Source organism: Macrotis lagotis, chromosome 1 (genome assembly GCF_037893015.1).
Source record: "Macrotis lagotis isolate mMagLag1 chromosome 1, bilby.v1.9.chrom.fasta, whole genome shotgun sequence".
NCBI lineage: Eukaryota > Metazoa > Chordata > Mammalia > Peramelemorphia > Peramelidae > Macrotis > Macrotis lagotis.
In genome coordinates this window covers 613,512,999-613,532,863 of record NC_133658.1, presented here as the reverse complement: position 1 = coordinate 613,532,863, position 19,865 = coordinate 613,512,999, and positions in this window count along the sequence as shown.

Here is a 19,865-nt window from a genome sequence, read left to right as displayed (position 1 = left end):
AATAGACATATCCCATGCTTTAGAAATTCTGGGAACTGAGAATTACTATGGATTGAAATACACATCTTCTTTCCAAATATCCTTACTGAACTAGTAACTTTGATCAATCAAGTGGTAAATGTGATTTCCATCCTTGAGTCAAATCCAAATTCAAATAGTGATTTTTCACAGATCAACATACTAGCCAAAATTAAATGATAATAATATGAAAATGCACATAGCTTTCCCTGACTACCATAAATTAAATGCTGTTTTAGGAATTTGGGAGGTATATAAATGAAATAAAGTACATAGTCCCACTCTTCAGGGAACGAAATTCCATTTGGAGAGTTGACATATGCACACATAAAACAAAAGAAGTCTACTTTTACAAAGTAACATGTCAACAAATAGAGATTCATATAATATAATTCAAATAAATACTGCATATCAGAGTAGACAAAAACTGAATCAATCATGGAAAGTTGACTTATTTAGAATCCAATTATAAACATGGATTTTTAATCTAGAGTCTGTGAATTTATTATTTTTCAACATTTTCATAATGTATTTCATTATAATAAGCCTTTTTTGTCATCCTTTACATTTTGTTTAATGCATTTTTATGAGAAAAGGGTTCATAGGCTGCACCAGAAATGACTTTCCTCTTTAGACAGACCAAAAGTTCCTCAAGGGCAACCTGTCTTTCTCATTCATATTTGTATCTCCAGAACATACCACATTGCCTGGCATATAGCTAAATATTTAATAAGTCTTTGTTGGCATTTAATAATTGTTAATTGACTGATTAGCTGGCTTTCCAGATTATTTTGAAAAAGCATTAAGGAAATGGATTATATGAGGTGTTCCAAAAGTCTTAGTGCAATTTTAAGATGTTGAATCTTAAAGCCGCAGTAAGGTCTTTGGGATCCCTAATGTGGGACATGGCATAAAGACTTAACTAATCCTACATAAAGGATTATCATTTATTAAAAATATTTATTGAGCACTGACTATTTTAAAGAATTATACAAAGCAAAGGGGATGGGGAGAATGAAAATTAGATTATCTTGATGTCACTATAAAGGAGCAAATGGGAAAAATTCAAAGAGAGAAAATTAACAGCAAATAATTGCAGAGAAAATTATCTCTACAAAGAAGAAAATTTACCTCAAACAAATCAAAAGCAAAAATAGATCTCACTAAGAGGGATAAGGAAGGAAACTACATTTTCTTAAATGTCATAAGACACAATAAAGTTATATCATTATTCAACATACATTCAGAGGCAGCTAGGTGACATAGTAGATAGAGCACCAGCCCTGGAGTCAGGAGGACCTGAGTTCAAATCCAGTCTCAGACATTTAATAATTACCTAGCTGTGTGGCCTTGGGCAAGCCACTTAACTGCAGTGCCTTGCAAAAACTCATAAATAAATAAGTAGATAAGCCAAATATACATGCACCATATGGTATAGCATCTAAATTCATACAGGAGAAGCTGAACAAATTACACGGAAACATAGAGAGCAAAAACTATAATACTGGAGGACCTCAACTTCCCTCTCTCAGAATTATATAAATCAAACAATAAAATAAATAAGAAGGAAGTAAGAAAGTGAATAAAATCTAGACCTCTGAAGAAAACTGAATGGGGTACTACACAGTACCTACACCAAAATTAACCATGTACTAGGGCATAAGAACCTTATAATCAAATGCAGAAAGGCAGAAATAATAAATGCATACTTTTCAGAACATGATACAATAAAAATTACATGTAATAAAGGTCCATGGAAAAATCAAGCAAAAATTAATTGGATACAAAATAACCCAATTTTAAAGAATGACTGGATCAAACAACAAATCATAGAAATAATCAAGTATTTTATCCAAAAAAATGACAACAATGAGACAACATACCGAAATTTAAGGGATGCAGCCAAAGCAGTTGTTAGGGGAAATTTTTTATTTCTAAATGCTTATATGAATAAAATATAGAAAGAAGAAATCAATGAATTAGGCATGTAACTAAAAAAGCTAGCAAAAGAACAAATTAAAGATCCCCAATTAAATACCAGATTAGAAATTCTGAAAAATCAAAGGATACCTTAATAAAACTGAAAGCAAGAAAGTCATCAATCTAGAGTTTATTTTAGAAAAAAACAATAAAATAGATTTTGGTAAATCTGATTTAAAAAAAAGAAAAAATACCAAATTACCAGGAACAAAAATGAAAAAGTAAACTCACCACTAATGAGGAGAAAATTAAAGAGGTAATTCAGAGCAATTTTGCCCTACTGTGTTCCAATAAATTTGACAACCTGAGTGAAATGGATGAATATTTACAAAAATATAAAAAACCCAGATTAACAGAAGAGGAAGTAAAATACTTAACTCCATTTTAGAAAAAGAAGTTTAAGAAACCATTAATAAACTCTTAAAGAAAATGTCTGAGTCCAGATGGATTTACAAGGGAATTCTACCAAACATTGAAGGAGCAATTAATTCCAGTTCTACATAAACTATTTTTTAAAAATTGGAGAAGCAGTTCTGCCAGATTCCTTTCATGACATCAATATGGTGCTGATACCTAAACCAGGAAGAAATAAAACAGCCAAAATTATAGCCCAATCTCTCTAATGAACATTAATGCAAAAATCTTAAATAAAATTTCAACAAAGAATACAACAAGTTATTACTAGGATAATACATCATAATCAGGTAGGATTTGACCCAATAGGAAGGGATGGTTCAGTATTAGGAAAACACTCAACATAATGGAACATATCAATAACAAAACCAGCAGAAATCATATCTCAATAGATGCTGAAAAAGCCTTTTACAAAATACTTTATTTATTCTTATTAAAAGCACTAGAAAGTTTGGTAATAAATGGAGTTTTCCTTAAAATAGTAAGCAGTATCTATCTAAACCCATCAATAAACATTAAATGTATTGGAGATAAAGTAGGAGCATTTCAATGAGATTAAGGGTGAAACAAGAATGCCCATTATCACCACTATTCAATGTAGCAATGAGAGAAGAAAAAGAAATTGAAAGAATTAGAATAGGCAATGAGGAAGCAAAATTTTCACTCTTTGCAGGTGATGCTATATACTTAGAGAATGCTAGAAAATCAATTTAAAAACTATTTGAAATAATTAACAACTTCAGCAAAGTAACAGGATATAAAATAAACTCACCTATTTAGGTGAGCATTTCTATATATGAAGAGCAAAGTCCAGGGGCAAGAGATAAGAGAAATTTCATTTAAAGTAACTTTAGACAACATAAAATACTTGGTAATCTTCCTCCCAAGACAAACCCAGAAACTGTATGAACACAATTACAAAATATTTTTCACATATATAAAGTCAGATCTAAACAACTGGAAAAATATCAATTACTCATGGTTAGACTGAGTTAATATAATAAAAATAAGAGTTCTACCAAAATTAAATTACTTATTTGGTGCCATACCAAACCACCAAAAACCTATTTTATAGAACTAGGGAAAATAGTAACAAAATTCATCTAGAGCAATAAAAAGTCAAGAATATCAAGGGAATTGATTTAAAAAATGCAAAGAAAAGTGGCCTAGCTGTAGCAGATATAAAACTATACCATAAAACAGGAGTCATCAAAACTGCCAAATACTGATTAAGAAATAGAGTAATAGACAAGTAGATTAGAATAAATAGAAAATAAACAATAGTAAAGGACTATAGTAATCTAATATTTGACAAGCCTAAAGAATTAGCTTCTGGAAAATAGTATGGCAAAAAACTAGTCATAGACTTCCCTCTCATACCCTATACCAAAATAAAGTCAAAATAGGTTTAGGCTTTAGATATAAAGGGTGATACCATAGACCAATTAAAAGATCAAGCTATACTCTATCAGTTTTATGACCAAACAAGAAATACAGGGTAGTTAGGTGACTCAATAGATAGAGCACTGACCCTGGAGTCAGGATGACCTGAGTTCAAATTTGACCTCAGACATTTAATAATTGCCTAGCTGTATGACCTTGGGCAAGTCACTTAATCCCATTGCATTGCAAAAAAAAATTGTACATTATAAATTGCAAAATGATGATTTTGACCATAATAAATTTTTTTTAAAAATTTGCACAAATAAAATCAATACAAACAAGATTAGAAGGAAAACAGAAAGTTGAGAAATAGTTTTCACAACTAGTGGTTTTGATAAAGGTCTCATTTCTAAAATATATAGACAATTGAATCAAATTTATAAAATTACAAGTCATTCCCCAATTGATAAATGATCAAAAGATATGAATAGGCAATTTTCAAATAAAGAAATTAAAGCTATATATAATTATATGAATAAATACATATCATTATTGATTAGAAAAATGCAAATTAAAGCAACTATGAGATACTGCCTCATAACCACCACACAGGCTAAGATGACTAAAAGGGGAAAAGATCATTGTTGGATATTTTGTGGTAAGATTGGGACATTAGCCATTGTTGGTAGAGTTATAAACTAAGCCAACCATTCTGGAGAGCAATGTGGAACGATGTCCAAAGAACAATAAACTGATCTTATCCTTTGACCCAGCAATATCAACACTAGGTTTACATAGAAAAGAAATTATAAAAATGGTAAAAGTCTCACATGATGAAAAATATTTATTCCAGTTCTTTTTATAGAGGCAAAGCATTGGAAATTGAGGGATATCCATCATTTGGAGAATGGCTAAGCAAGTTATGGTATATAATTATTATAGAGTACTATTGTTTTATAAGAAGCCAGCAATGTTTTGAGAGAAGCAAAAAAGAATTACATGAACTGATGCAAAGTGAAGGAAGCAGCACCAAGAAAACATTATACACATTATCAACATTGTGAGTTGATCAACTATGATGAATGCAGTTCCATTCAGAGAGCTAGGACAATGATAGGAGATGTGTTATGGGCAATGCCATCCATATCCAGAGGGGGAGAAACATAGAATATGAAAGAATTCATTTCATTAGAGTTTCACTTGTGTTTTTCTTTCATATCCTATGGTTTTCTTTCTTTTCTCTTAGTATTAATTTCTCATACACAAAATGACTAATTTGGGGCAATTAGGTGGCATAGTGGATAAAAACACCAGACCTGGAGTCAGGAGGACCTGAGTTCAAATCCAACCTCAGACACTTAATGATTACCTAGCTGTGTGATCTTGGGCAAGTCACTCAACACCATTGCCTTGAAAAAGCAAAAAAAATGACTAATATATAAGCAAGTTAAACACAAATGTATATAGAGAACTTTTACCAGACTGTTCACTACTGAGGAAAGTGGGTAGGAAGGGAGGGTGGTAGAAAAATGTGCAACATAAATATGCAAGTGGATGAGTGTTGAAAAACTTTCATAATATATAATTGGAAAAATAAAAGAATATATCAAAAAATAAAAGAAAATATGTTTTGCAATCAGTAACATTAGAAGATTATGACATACTATATGGTATAAAAGATAGGGGGGGGATGACACTAAACGCTTCATGTGAATCAGCCAAAAGCATAGGGTCTTGTGGATTAACCACCAAGCTCTGTACCTTTCTTTCAGTTATCTGTGAGTTGGCTACCATTCTTCTCTTGGTTCTATCACTTTGTAGATAAGTCACTTTTCATCTACAGAGAGACTGATGTATATTATTCCATCAAATTATTGACTCATAGGCCCATCCTACTTAAGGAAATTTCCTTCCATTCCTGATATGATTCCATTAATGATCTTACAAAAGAATGGTTTTTACAGCTCTTTAGTAAAAATAGAAATTAATCAAGGCACATTAGCATTCACAGAACCAATATCCAGTAGTCTTGTGGGATCCTCCTAAAGTCTTCACATCAACCTTTCCCAGGAAGAGGTAGGCCACAGTCCAGAACTTTGATTCCCCTCAGTCACTCAGTGCAGGGAGCTAGTAAAAATATTTGCTCAATGATTTTTTTCCTTGCAAACCTCCCTGGTAGATCAGTTTTTAGTATGTTGACATGATATATGAAGAGAGTATACCATTCCCCTCCTTTAAGGTAGAAAGGACTGATTGGAGAGCAGGAGAGTATCTCACATTAGCCTTGACTTTCATTTTCTTATAGCTCCCCTTCTAGATCTCCAGCTCTCAAATCTTACCTTGGATACTTACTAGCTGTATATCCCTTGCCACTTAATCCACTCTGCCTCAATTTCTACATCTGTAAAATTACTTGCAAAAGAAAATGATAAACCCCTCTGTTGAGTCCCTTTTCCAGACTCATATGCTGAGTCCCATTCTGGACTACCTCAATCTTCCTCAGGCAAGCAGTGAAGGGGCAGGAGACAAGGGAGACAAGTTCTCCCTATACAGCAAGCTCTCCAAGGTCTCTATTTATTGAACCAAATACTAGTGCTTAAATATCCTTCCCATCTCTAATCTACTCCCACTCCCATGGCATTTAGTAAAAACAAGACTCTGGTAGCAGGTGAAGATAATTTACAGAGCTCCCAAACACAACAGTCCCTCAAACATATCCCCCTTCTTGGTGTTTTTTTAAACAAAATTATTACATGAATGCCACATAAATTGTAAACAAAAGTTCAAAAATAAACAAATGTCAATGGTAAAAAACAATATTTCTTAATTCCTTGAAATACATTTTATCCTCAATTTACAATGATTACAAATTTTTTTCTTTTGCCAACAAAAAAACCTTTCAAAGCAATCAAACTTAAAATTCAAACTAAAAGGAGTAACATTTAACTTTATCTAACTATTTCAGAGTTTAGACACTAACACACTCTCAATCCAGAAAACAACTCTTTTGCATTTCAAATTTATCGAAGTGATATTATTGGACACCCTGCACAGCACCAAAATCTCAAAATATAGAAAAATTTTTCCACCTCTCCAGGCCAATGGAGAGATGTAAAAAACATCCTATTGATGATTAAATACACACATATATGCACACAAACCAAAATATTAGCCATAAGCACAGGCTTCCTTCAAAAGACAAAATCTAAATTTCCCAATCCCAGAAAAAAAATCTTCTTCCCCTTTTCTCTTAACTAATTTACCACAAAGCTTCCCAATCAATAGCCTATTGAAAAATATAGTCATTGCCCAATTCCCTCCTTTCCTCCCCAAGCCAGGAAGAAGACATGGGGGTTCCTTAATTTCTAAAATAAGTTTTTTGAGACATGGGTTTGAGTTTCAAAGTTCCAAAGAGGAAGATTTCCCTTCTTCCTCCCCCTCCCTCTACAGACGGTGGAAAGGGCAGAGAATGAGAGAGAGCATTTGAAATCACCTAAGCGGTTAACACCAATACCACCTGGAGTTGCCGCACCTTGTGAACAGTAGCCATCACCAGAGCAAACTGTCCACCAGCATGTGAGACTTTCACTCTCAACACAGAAAGCAAGCAATTCACAGCCCTCTGCTGCCTGAGTAATGGTCTTGATGCCCCTGACTGTTGGCTGAAAAGTAAAACTCGCTGTATTCGTCGTGGTCCGTGTCTGCTTCAGTCTGCATCCAGGTCCGCATGAGGGTCTGCAGCAACCACGAGAAGTCTCTGCAGCCAGTGGTAGGTCCAGGGGGCTGGGTCACACCCAGAATGCACAGCTTGGTCAGGCAGGCCGGCAGGGCCAAAAACAACAGCAAGCAGGTTCTCCACATCCTGTCCATGGTGCTGGACAGCAGACTACAGCTTAAGCAAGTGCTGCTAAACTGCCTCAGAGACTTCACTTCCCCCTGTCTCCTCAATACTAAATACTTAATTGTTTTTTCACTTTTGCTTTCCTTAATACTAACTTACTTTTCCTTAATGCTGAATACTTGCTTGTCTTCTCACTTTCTCTTTATACCTCTTTGTTCCAACTTAAAATCAGCCCCTGGTAACATCAACCTGTCACCTTCTCCAGAGTCCTCTGCTCCAGGATATCACCTGGTTCTCTTGCTTGTATCTGATGTGTCCTCTCTGCCTTCCTATCCCTGTATGGGCACCAATATGTTGAGTCCCTTTACTGAATTCTTATGTTGAGTCCCCTTCTGGACTCCCTCAATCTTCCCCAGGTGAGTGTTGAAGGGGTGGGAGACAAAGAATACAAGTTCTCCCTTTGTGCACCAAGGTCTCCATTGTCTCCCAAGGTCTCCATTTATTGAAACCAAACTTAAATATCCTTCCCAATCTCTAATCCATTCCCACTCCCATGGCACTTAGTAAAATAAGATTCTGGTGCTCAAGGACACCAGGTGAAGAAAATACAGTGCTTCCATACACAACAGTCCCTAACACCTCTCCAGTATCTTTGCCAAGGAAAGTCCAATAGGTATCACAGAGTCAGACAACTGAAAAATAACAATTTCTCAGAATTCCCTGAGTTTCCACTCCTTACACACACACACACACACACACACACACACACACACACACTCATATACCTTGCCTGAATCTTCTACTTACTTCTGGATGCAAACTAGGATATGAAAAATTTCCTAGTCATCAGGGGTGCTGGTAGGACCATTGTATTCATTTACAGCAATTAATCTTCATTTGAGGTCTATGAACTTGAAGAGTTTTTTCAATTTTTTATAACTGCATTTTCATATAATTGTTTCTATTGACAATCCTATGTGTTTTATTTTGTGCATTATTCTAAGAAATGCATTCCATTCTAAGAAATGGGTCCAGATTTCCGAGAGAGAGAGAGAGAGAGAGAGAGAGAGAGAGAGAGAGAGAGTACAAACACACAAAAAAGTTAAGAACCTAAATCTAGAGCAGAGGGGGAGTTTCCTGACCTATGCCCCTGTGAACACCAGGCACAAATTGGGGGAACAGCAGGGGACCTCTGCCAGAGTGAGCATGTGAAACCCAGCCCTCAGGGCACCCAGCAAGCAGCTTGGTCAAGGCAGTCCAGATCAAGGAAATAGAAGCAGGCAGAGCCAGTAAGCAGGAGCCCCCAGGGCATGAGCCCATTGAACCTAGGGAGGGAAGTGAAAAGAGAGAGAGAGAGACTGACAAGCTCTGCCCCTGGAACAGGACTCTGGGGTTCTGACCACATTCAGATCCTGATCGCTGTCTAGCCCCCCACCAATAGAACAGCAGGGCCTCCCCACCTCAGCCCTGTGGCAGAGGGGGGCACATATGGTCATTCACAGACCAGGAGGGAGGACAGAGTCTCACACACTGAGACCCTTGTGGGAGTGTCCCAAAAGCTCAGGAAGTACCCCCAAAAAACAGGCTTAGGCTGGGAAAATGAGCAAGCAGAGAAACAAGAGAAATACTATTGAGAAATATTTTGCCTGTGAGCCCAAGAAGGATCAAAACACTCAGTCTGAAGATGAGGAAGCACAAGCTCTTACATCTAAAGACTGCAAGAAAAACAGAAATTGGGCTCAGGCTATGACAGAGCTCAAAAAAGACTTTGAAAAATCAAATGGGGGAGCTAGAAGAAAAACTGGGAAAATAAATGAAAGAAATGCAGGAAAAACATGAAAATGAAGTCAGCACCTTAGTCAAGGAAATCCAAAATAATGCTGAAGAAAATAGCATGCTAAAAACCAGCTTAGGTCAAATGGATAAAACAGTTCAAAAAGGTATTGAGGAGAAGAATTCTTTAAAAAGCAGAATTGGCCAGATAGAAAAAGAGATAAGAAAGCTCTCTGAGGAAAACAAATCCTTCAGACAAAGAATAGAACTCAGGGAGATTGATGAATTTATGAGAAATCAGGACTCAATACTTCAAAACCAAAAGAATGAAAAATTAGAAGAAAATGTGAAACATCTCATTGAAAAAAACAACTGATATGGAAAACAGATTCAGGAAAGATAATTTAAAAATTATTGGAATACCTGAAAGTCATGATCAGGAAAAGAGCCTTGACATCATTTTCAAAGAATTACTACAGGAAAATTGCCCTGATATCCTAGAAGCAAAGGGCAAAATAGAAATGGAGAGAATCCACAGATCCCCCTGAGAAAGAGATCCCAAAAAACCTCTAGCCAAGTTCCAGAACTCCCAAGACAAAGAGAAAATATTACAAACAGCCAGAAGGACACAGTTCAAATATCATGGAGCTGCAGTCAGGATCACACAGGACTTAGCACCAACTACATTAAAAGCTCATAGGGCTTGGAATATAATATACCAGAAGGCAAAAGAGCTTGGAATGCAACCAAGAATCAACTACCCAGCAAAACTGAATGTCCTCTTCCAGGAAAAAATATGGACTTTCAATGAACCAGGGGAATTTCAAATGATGTTCCTGTTGGAATGACCAGAGCTAAACAGAAGGTTTGATCTTCAAATACAGGACTCAGGTGAAGCATGGAGATTGGAGGAGAGGGGGAAATATGAGGGACTTAATGATGATGAACTGCATATATTCCTGTATAGAAAAATGACACTGATAATACTCATATGAACCTTCTCAATTAACAGAGCAGGTAGAAGGAGCTTTTATAGATGAAGCACAGGAGAAAGCTGAATTTGAAGATAAAATATGGTGTAAAAATGGAGTCAATAGAAAAAAGGGAAATATAATGGGAGAAAGAAAAAAGGAGAGGGGGGAGTAGGCCAAGATATTTCATATAATAAGATTTTTACTTTATTACAATGAGCTATTGCAATGATATGGAAGGGGGAAGGCAAGGGGGAATGAGGGAATCTTCACTCTCATCAGAGGTGGCTAGAAGAGGAAACAGCATATATAGTCAATGGGGTATAGACATCTAGAGTAAGAAGGAGAGGGGGGAGACAGGGAGAAGGGGTGGGGATGTGAATGAAGGAGGAGAGGATGGACCATGGGGGGAGAGTGGTCAGATATAATGCATTTTCTTTTTTACTTCTTGCAAGGGGCTGGGATAGGATGGTCTGTCTGGGACCATAGGGCCAGGTGGATGCTGGGCCTAAGGGGTAGTATGGGGGTTCAGGGCCTCTTGGCCCCAGGACCAGGGATCTGTCTGCTGCACCACTCAGCTACCCTACAGCAGAGTTAGTGAAAGGAGAGAGAAAATATAGTGCATGGTAGTGGAGAAATGGGAAAGGAGGGAGTTGCAATCAAGCAATGGCAATGGTGGAAAAATGTGGAAATAACTTTTGTGATGGATTTATCATAAAGAATGTGATCCACCTGCAACAGAGTTGGTGGTGTTGGAACACAGACTGAAGCACATTTTTATTATTATTATTTTTGGGGGGGTGCAGGGCAAATGGGGCTGGGTGGCCTGCCTGGAGCTGCATAGCAGGGTGATCATTGGGTGTCTGAGGTCGGATTTGGACTGGGTGCTCCTGGCTCAAGGGTCAGTGCTCTGTCCACCACCCAGCCACCCCTACTGTTATTACTATTTTATTTTATTTTATTTTAGGTCTTTTTTTCTTTTTTTGGTTTATGCAGGGCAGTGGGGTTAGGGTGGCTTGCATGTCACACAGCTGGGTGACTGTTGGGTGTACGGGGCTGGATATGGGCTTGGGTGCTCCTGGCTCCAGGGCTGGTGCTCCATCCACTGCGCCACCTGGCCATTCCTACAATTATTACTATTATTTTTTATTTTAATTTTAATTTTTTTCTCTCCCCTTTATTTTATCTCTCAAGTGAATCTATATTTTGGGGGGGAGGGGGTATTATGTTTACTCTTAAATAAGAATATTTTATTAATGTATAATATTAAATAAAAAAGAACCTAAATCTACAGTAAGACCCGAAAACCTACAAACAACTTGCCAACAGGTTAAAAATTCACTACATTCATTTGCTCCACATAACTTTGGTTCAAGAACTTTGTGAATTCAGTTCCATGGCTATCTACTGGCATGCTGTTAAATATTAAACAACCAGCTCACAGAAGGAAAAAAACCAAAATAACATATTTGACACAGTTTTAAGTTTAATTTTCAATATTAATATTTTCCATCACTTTCTTTTGAATCAACAAAACAATCAGTACAAGCCTTTATTTATAACATTTGATAATTCCCAAGGTATAAATTCTCATGCATCTTATACCAAGTCCCAAATGCCTACTTGCTCACTTTCCCTTTTTAGTATCACTGGCTTCCTTGAAGATTCTCCTCAAATAGTGTTTTCTGCAGAAGGTCATTCCTGGCATCCTCAGATGCTGCATCTAACTACATGGAGTCTTCCCCATTATAGCAGAGACCCCTTGAGGACAGGAACCATGTTTTTGCCTTTTGTAATATGTCCAGCACTAAGTACATGACTGGCACAAATTAAGTGCTATAAAATGTTCAGTTGATTGATTGATCAAAAGAGAAGCTAATGATGATAATAACAATCATGACCAATATAAGCTCAGAATGCTTTTCCCCAGGTTGGGCACAAATAGTCCACATGAACACCTGAGGTAGGTTCTTGAGCATATCATGTTTCCTTTGAGCTTCTTCACTTCTGCCTTGTTCAAATAACTATGACTGAGCAGGGTAAGGCCAGAGAAAACTCTGGAAGAGCTCCATACCAGTCCTGACATGCAAACTGATCATTCAACCTGGATATAGGGAGTGAAAGAATAATCAAACCATCTAGTAGCTGGTTCCTTCTGAAGTTTCCCTCAGGATTTGAAAGAATGGAAAACTGGAATTCATAGCTTAGATTTGCCCAAGGTCAAAGAGCTAGTGAACACCTATAGTGGAATTTGAACTCACCTTATCCTAATTGGAAGTTTGACGACCTATACATTATCCCTTGCTATGTCATTTAAGATAAGAATATTAATTCAGATGAAACAGGACTATTTCAAGGGGAAACTATGTGAAGCAACACATTAAAGTAAAAACTATGTGGCAGGAGTCTGAGTTCTGAGCTTAATTCTGTCACCAAGTACTGTTATGTTTGTGGATAAGTCACATTCCCATTCTGTGTTTATTTTCTCACATTAAATGAGGTGGTAGAACTTAATTATCTATAAGGACCCTTTCAGTTTTTTTTTATGATTCTAGTTATTCTTTTGTTAACTGAGAAGGTGCTTAAGAAAACAGGGAATATTGCTCAGTAAACTTTCCTTGATACCTTGGAAATTGCCAGCAGTATATATTAGATAGTAATGCGATATTATTTCAAACATAATAACTAGAGAAAGTAAATGTGGAGAATTAAAAACATATTAGCAGTGGCATACTAATATTTTAAATTCACAATTGCTTTCTTTTTTAATGAGATAATTTGGCAGGTCAACAAAATGACTGTGTTTTGAGGCTTGGGGATTTTAACACTGTAAATTTAATAAGAATTCATGAATAAAATTATTCAAGAAAATGTAATATTCTAGAGTGAATTTGTCTCCTTCAAGCATTTCTTCCCCAGAGAAAGCTCTTGCAGTTTGCATGTTCAGTGATCTCTATGTATTTCAAGGGAGGTAAGTAAAGTGGGTGTTGAATGTTGCTGTGAGGACAACAGAGTGATGTTAAGAACTGGATCAAGGAACAAACATATCAAACCCACCAGTTCCATTCTATTTCCAGCCACTCTAAACAATGGTCAACACTTGGCAAGTTTGTTCTTTAGTTAGTATTTCCTCAAAGCAGTCCTATATGACTAGTATATGATTTACATGACATAACAAGACAAGACCATGGCCTCCAAGGGTCCCTCCCAGTCTTTTCTCCATTTCCCACTACCTGTGCTGCTTTTGGACTTTTCTAACATACCTTACACCAGATACCTTCTTCTTCTTCTCCCCTACTTTTCAGCTTCCCTTCTCCAATTAGATTGTAAGTTCCTTGAAGGCAGACTATCTTTTTTAAATTCCTCTTTGTATTTCCAGCCCTTAGCTTAGTTATCCAGGACATAGTATGTTGGGGGCGGGGGGAAGAGGCTTGGCGGTCGCTTAGAGGGGGAAACATAATCACCTTATAAGGGAATGTTACAGAACTCGGCCCCTCATTGAGTAAGAGTTCATAGGAGGGAGGACAGAGGGGATAAAAGTGTCTGCTGAGAGGTTGGGGGGGCGGGATGTGATCACAGAAGAATAAAGACTCATTATCCACCTCAGGCGCTCTGTCTGGTTCTTCCCCCATCAAAGAGTGGGGGCCGGAGGTACCCCGAAGACTCATCATGCGTTGGACTGGTGAGTAAGAGGACGGACTAGCATAAAGAAGCCGGCGTTGTAAATAAAAACCCGGCAATAGTAGATTCTTAAAAAATTATTTTTGATTGACTACAAAACCCAAGGACTGTCTCACCTGTGGGAACGTCTGAAAGTCACACATATGGTCTAGATATTTGAGGAAACAAATTTTTTTCCAAATCATATCTCATAATACCCCAATAAAATATTTACTTTGCTAGTCAAGCAAAGAACACAATAGTTCTAAGCATAGACATTTCATGAAATAGCATGATGACAACATAACAGAATATTCCCCTATAAATCTGGAGATCATTTTACCATAACTACAAACATTTTCCCTAAGTCATGTGGACACTCAAAAAGATCAAGTATGGGGCAAGTAAATAGATATGCAGGGATATGCTTGCCCAGAGTCCTTGTAGAGAGGCAACTCGCTCCTTCTACCCTACAGAGTTGCTGATGTCAGGCTTTTCCCACCCAAAAGTCCTCTCTCATGAGTCTCATCAATCAATCATTATGTCTCCACTCCAGCTCAACATCAGTTACCCATAGTCACCTTCTATTCTATCCATCATCCACTGGGGAATGGGGTGATAAGCGAACCTCCCTGCTGCCAAGGTGGGTTATAATTATTTCCCATCATCAATGAGAAAATAGGTTGGGGTGAAAGTGAAGCTGTGATTAGCAAGTTTTTCTCCCCACAAGGAAAGGTTACACCACTTCCAGTTAGTTCTTTCAGTGTCCCCTGAACTTTAACTACAAATGAAGTACTATCTTCAAGGCTATACATCACACTGTCTCCCTCCATGAGAGGGGATAGGGTGAGGAGGTGGAAGGAGAGAGTTAAAGAGGATATTGTAAGTAATAAATCTCTTGACTGCACAAGAAGGCCACAGCTAGGACTGTGAACCTCTTCTCTTCAGTCAAGTCTATGCCTAAGAAGGTAGGTAGAATATGCTCAGTCTAAGAGTACATCTATTTTCACTCCTCTTTGCTCTGTCTCATCTATAGCCCTCAGTTCAACTCTCAAAAAGAATCTGTTTAGTTCTTATTTTAAGGGGGCAAATATTCCCAGGGCTCCACCTGCTCAAATGGAAAAGGGGCTGAGTCAAAGGGTGGTCAGGAAACAGCTTTCAAACTACCTCCATCATGTTCCTCTCTGCTCTATAAAATACAATGGCTTGGATAATTGAAAAGACACGTGGTTAGTTCCCTCTTCTCCCAACAGCAATTCACATCCTCTTTCTCGTTTTTTACTGATCTTTTCAACACTTACAGTTGACCAGTTCTAGATTTCAAGGAACAGAAATACAGATGCAACTACAGGGCTTACTGAATAATTTAACACTACAGGGCTTGCTGAATAATCTATCATCTAGCCAGATTGCATTAAACCTAAATCAATGAACAGAATACAGAGGTCACAAATTTTAACTATTGGTGACCAGAGAAAAGCAAGCTAGAGGGATAGAAGAGAGCTTCACACTGTAAGGTGCTGATAAATATTTAAGAACCAGATCTCCAGTGGGGGGAAATGTAGCAAGACATGCTTTTCAGTTTAATTTGCATTAACATCTTCTCCATCACTTTCTTAAGTCTATTCAATCAACAAAACAACAAATCAAGCCCAATTTGGAACATTTGCTGATTTCCAAGGTCTAAATCCTTGTATTGAAAACCAATCTGCTCTCAAGTGGTGCCAGCACAACCCTGGCTTCACACCAATATATTTCTTTCTCAGGTCTCTTAGGTAAGCTCTTCCACATCCTTCTGCTTCTGACTACCGTGTTGTGACCATGGAACTGAGTTAAGGTACTGGCTCTGGAATCAGATGACCTGGATTCAAATCTTGTCTCTGATATTACTACAAATAGATATGCAGGGATATGGCTGAGGGTGTCATTTAATGTCCTTGGATATTAATTTCCCCGTCTTTAAGATGAGAGGGTTGCACTAGATGGTCTCTAAGATACCCTCCAGCTCTAGATATATATGATCCTCTAACAGAAAGTCTGGGTTTCTGAAAATTAATTCCAAATTATATCCTTTTTTCCTTCATCTATCTCAAATTTAACAGTAAACATTATTTAGTTTCCCTTGTGAGAGGTATGGTCAGAGATCCTTGGGAAAGTATGAAGAAATATTTATTACAATCAGTCAGTGTGATACAAAATTTCTGAATAGTGATTCTGCTGGTTTTAAGTGAAGGGCATTCTGAGAAAGGACATTACCTAATTGAAGATGACTAGTAAATAAAGAAACAATTTATACTGGTTGCTCAGCCCTGATTTACATGAATACTTTTATTCATCTTTTTCCTCTACCATAAAATTTATAAACAATGCACACACATCTGTTTATTGGTCTCTGGTCTCCTATTGGCATTCATTAGGCAGCTGTGTGAGGGTGGTGGGAAATTCTGATTATGGTACTGCTGTCCTAACTTATCACCTTATTCCAAGTTCCCTGATACACCTAATGACCTCTTCCCAAGCTTAGCTAAAAAGCATTTTCCTTTAAGGAGTTTCCAAATAATAATTACAAAGAGCCAATTTGTAGATGGAATAGACAAGGTGATCAGTGAGGAGCAAATAAATGACAATTTCATGATGATGATATTAGGATGCCCAAAAGACATATTTCTTCCCCTCAAAAAGACCCAAATAATGAAAGAGGTAGTAAGAAAGCTTTATATTAAGAATTTTGTGAAGAAGAGGGGGGAAAAAAGCAGGAATGGTGACACACAACTGTAGTCCTTGCTAGTGGGGAGGATTGATGGAATTCAAGAGTTCTGAGTTACAGGAGAGCCAAGGTCAATCAACAAGTCTATATATACCAAGTCTAGCAACAATATAAGAATAGGAGCCCACAAGAAGGGGTGAACCAGTGAACCAAGGGTTGAACCAAGAAGGGACAAAGCTTCAGTGCATTATAGCAATAGGGTTGGACATATAGAATAGCTGCTACATTTTTTGACCTGGGTGACACAGGAAGACCCAATCCTAGAAACAAAAACAAACAAAAAAGATTTTTGTGTTTAACAAAGACTATGAATTTTATCACATAAGAGAAGAATGAAGTACAATATGGCACCCAGGATATTAACTTTCTTAGGTAGTTAGTGGTATTTCTTTTCACCATCAAACTCTCCAAAGATCTCAAATCAAGGTGATATGTCAACACAATAACCTGGCATTGTATCTAAGAGTAAAATTATCCAAGTAGTAGCAAGTCTGAATAATAAGTCTATGGAGTAGTGTGAATGAGCTGAAATTTTAACAGAAAATACTATTTAGTTGTACATGAAAGGAGGGAGGAAGGGATGTCTGAAGTTTAAATAATAATCTCTGTCACTAATTAAACATTACATTTTATCTTTATGAAATTTAAGGACTACTGTAAAGAGAGAGATTTACATCTTCACATTTCTACTTTCCTCACAATTAAATGATTTTGTATTAAAGATGCTGATGTCAAAAACAAATGCAAACAGATACTATTAGCTAGATATTCATCTTAGGTCCTTGATGCTCATCGTTTGACCCTCATTTGAATCTATCATCAAGTGTAAAGCCAATGGGGGCAGCTAAGTGGTGCAATGGATAGAGCACCAGCCCTGGAGTCAGGAGAAACTGAGTTCAAATTCAGCCTCAGACACTTAATTGCCTAGCTGTGTGACCTTGGGCAAGTCACTTAACCCCAGAACCTTAGGGAAAAATAACAAGAACAACTCAAAAGTTATCTCTTGCATAATGTTTTTCCTTATCTTCCTACCATGGTTCCATAACCCCTCCAAAAACTGTGTTGTGTTTATTTGTATATGCACGCTATCTCTCCTAATAATATATAAATTCCATGAGGACAAAAATTGCTTCTTATTTTCTGTCTTTACTCTCAGAGTCTAGCACAGGACTTGAAATAAGTCATTTTTATTCAGTCCTTTTCAGTCATGTCTGACTCTTCATAACCCCATTTGGGTTTTTCTTGGCAAAGATACTGCAGCTATTTGCCATTTCCTTCTCTAGACTACTTGACAGATGAGGAAACTGAGGTAAATGGGATTATATGACTTGCCTAGGAATATCCAGCTAGGAAGTGTTTGAGACCAGATTTCAACTCAGGCAAATGTATCTTCCTGACTCTAGGTCTGTGCCACCTTGATGCTCCAGAGAATGATGACAAAGGAACAATAGTAAATATGGGACAACCAGGAGGGAAGGAGGAAAGAAGAAAGAAGGAGAAGCTCATAGGATCATAGATCTAGTGCTTAAAATGAGCATCAAAGTCCATCTTGTTCTATACAGTTAAGTTATTGGCTCAAGATTGCACAAAGCAGTAAGTATGAGAGGTAGGATCTGAATCATATTCTCTGATTACAGAGTCAGTGTTCTTTCCACTGAGGTAAAATGTAGCTCCTTGAGAACTGAGACTGTTAAATTTTTTGTCATATTTATCTCCAGTAGTTAACATATTGCTGCATTTAATAAAGTACTTACAAACTTCTGAACTGAGAAGTGACTGAGCACTGATGAAGCTTTCTCTTTGTTCACAATGTACATTTTCTAAAATGTATTTATTTGCACTTAAAATTAAATTCAGAAAAATTTCTGCATATGTTATGATCAATTATGTTTAAAACATGGTTTAAACATACACTATGCCTTATTTTCTGCAACTGGAATCCATCTTTTTCTTATTAGACCTAACAATGGATGTTTTCATTCACATGAGTAATACACAACCTACCTGGCTAGCATTCAAATAGAATCAGTTCCCAAACTTGAATTATGCATTAGACAGTGCCCCCCCCCCATGAGATACATTTATGCAGGATGTATAGTACAGGATTTCCAATAAGGATCTGAAGAAAATACCTCTTCTCTTAATCTTAAAAGGTAACTAGGTATAAGACCTTGGAAGGACAGAATACCTTAGAGGCTATTCATCAACATGCAATTCCAAGCTTTCCCTTTGGAGCTGAAGCTGTAATCAGGCTACCTTCATGGAACAGTGACAGGTCGCTGCTTTTACATGGTGGGCTCAGCTAATCCCTCCAATGCAGATCATTTACAGGACATAAAAATGCCACCTAAAAACACTATAGTGTACTGTTGGTTGCATTCATTACTCGCTCTTTGGCAATGGGTTAGAGAGCTTGCTCTGCATAGTCAATTTACAAAGAGAAAATACCTAAATATCCAGGGAATGAAAGTGGTGAATTCAAATGCTCATTCTGCATTACCTGCTACAGTCTTCTCCTGAGCAAAAAGAAATATAAAAATGAACTTTTAAAAGAATGCAATACAAATTGGTTAAGAAAATGAAACCTAGAGGAAAAATATTTTGGTGATTAAATTATAAGGCCACTGTTGAGACTATGATGCTAACCTAAGATACTTTCCTCAGGAAAGCCTCCTCAGGAGGCTTGCTTTGGAATTAGATCCTATGTGCAGTATTTGGCTAGTTTGCCACATGGGAAAAAAGAAGCTTTTCAGTGACTGAAAATCTATAAGGTCAACCTTTAGAGAGGAAAGTAAAGAGGCATGGGAGAAGAGATATGAAATGAAATCGAAAATAAGAAAAGAGTTCTGGATCTGAAGTCTAAAAGATTAGAAAACTTGGCTCCTATTGGTTGACTAGAAATATATACATATTCAAATTCAACCAAATGTTTATTTGGTTGAATTTATAGTGTATTGATGAATGTTAATAATGCAATATATAACCCTGTCTAACCTACCTCAACAGAGAAGTAGATCATTTGTAGGCAGAACTTTTTGATTCTCCCTCAGTTAAACTA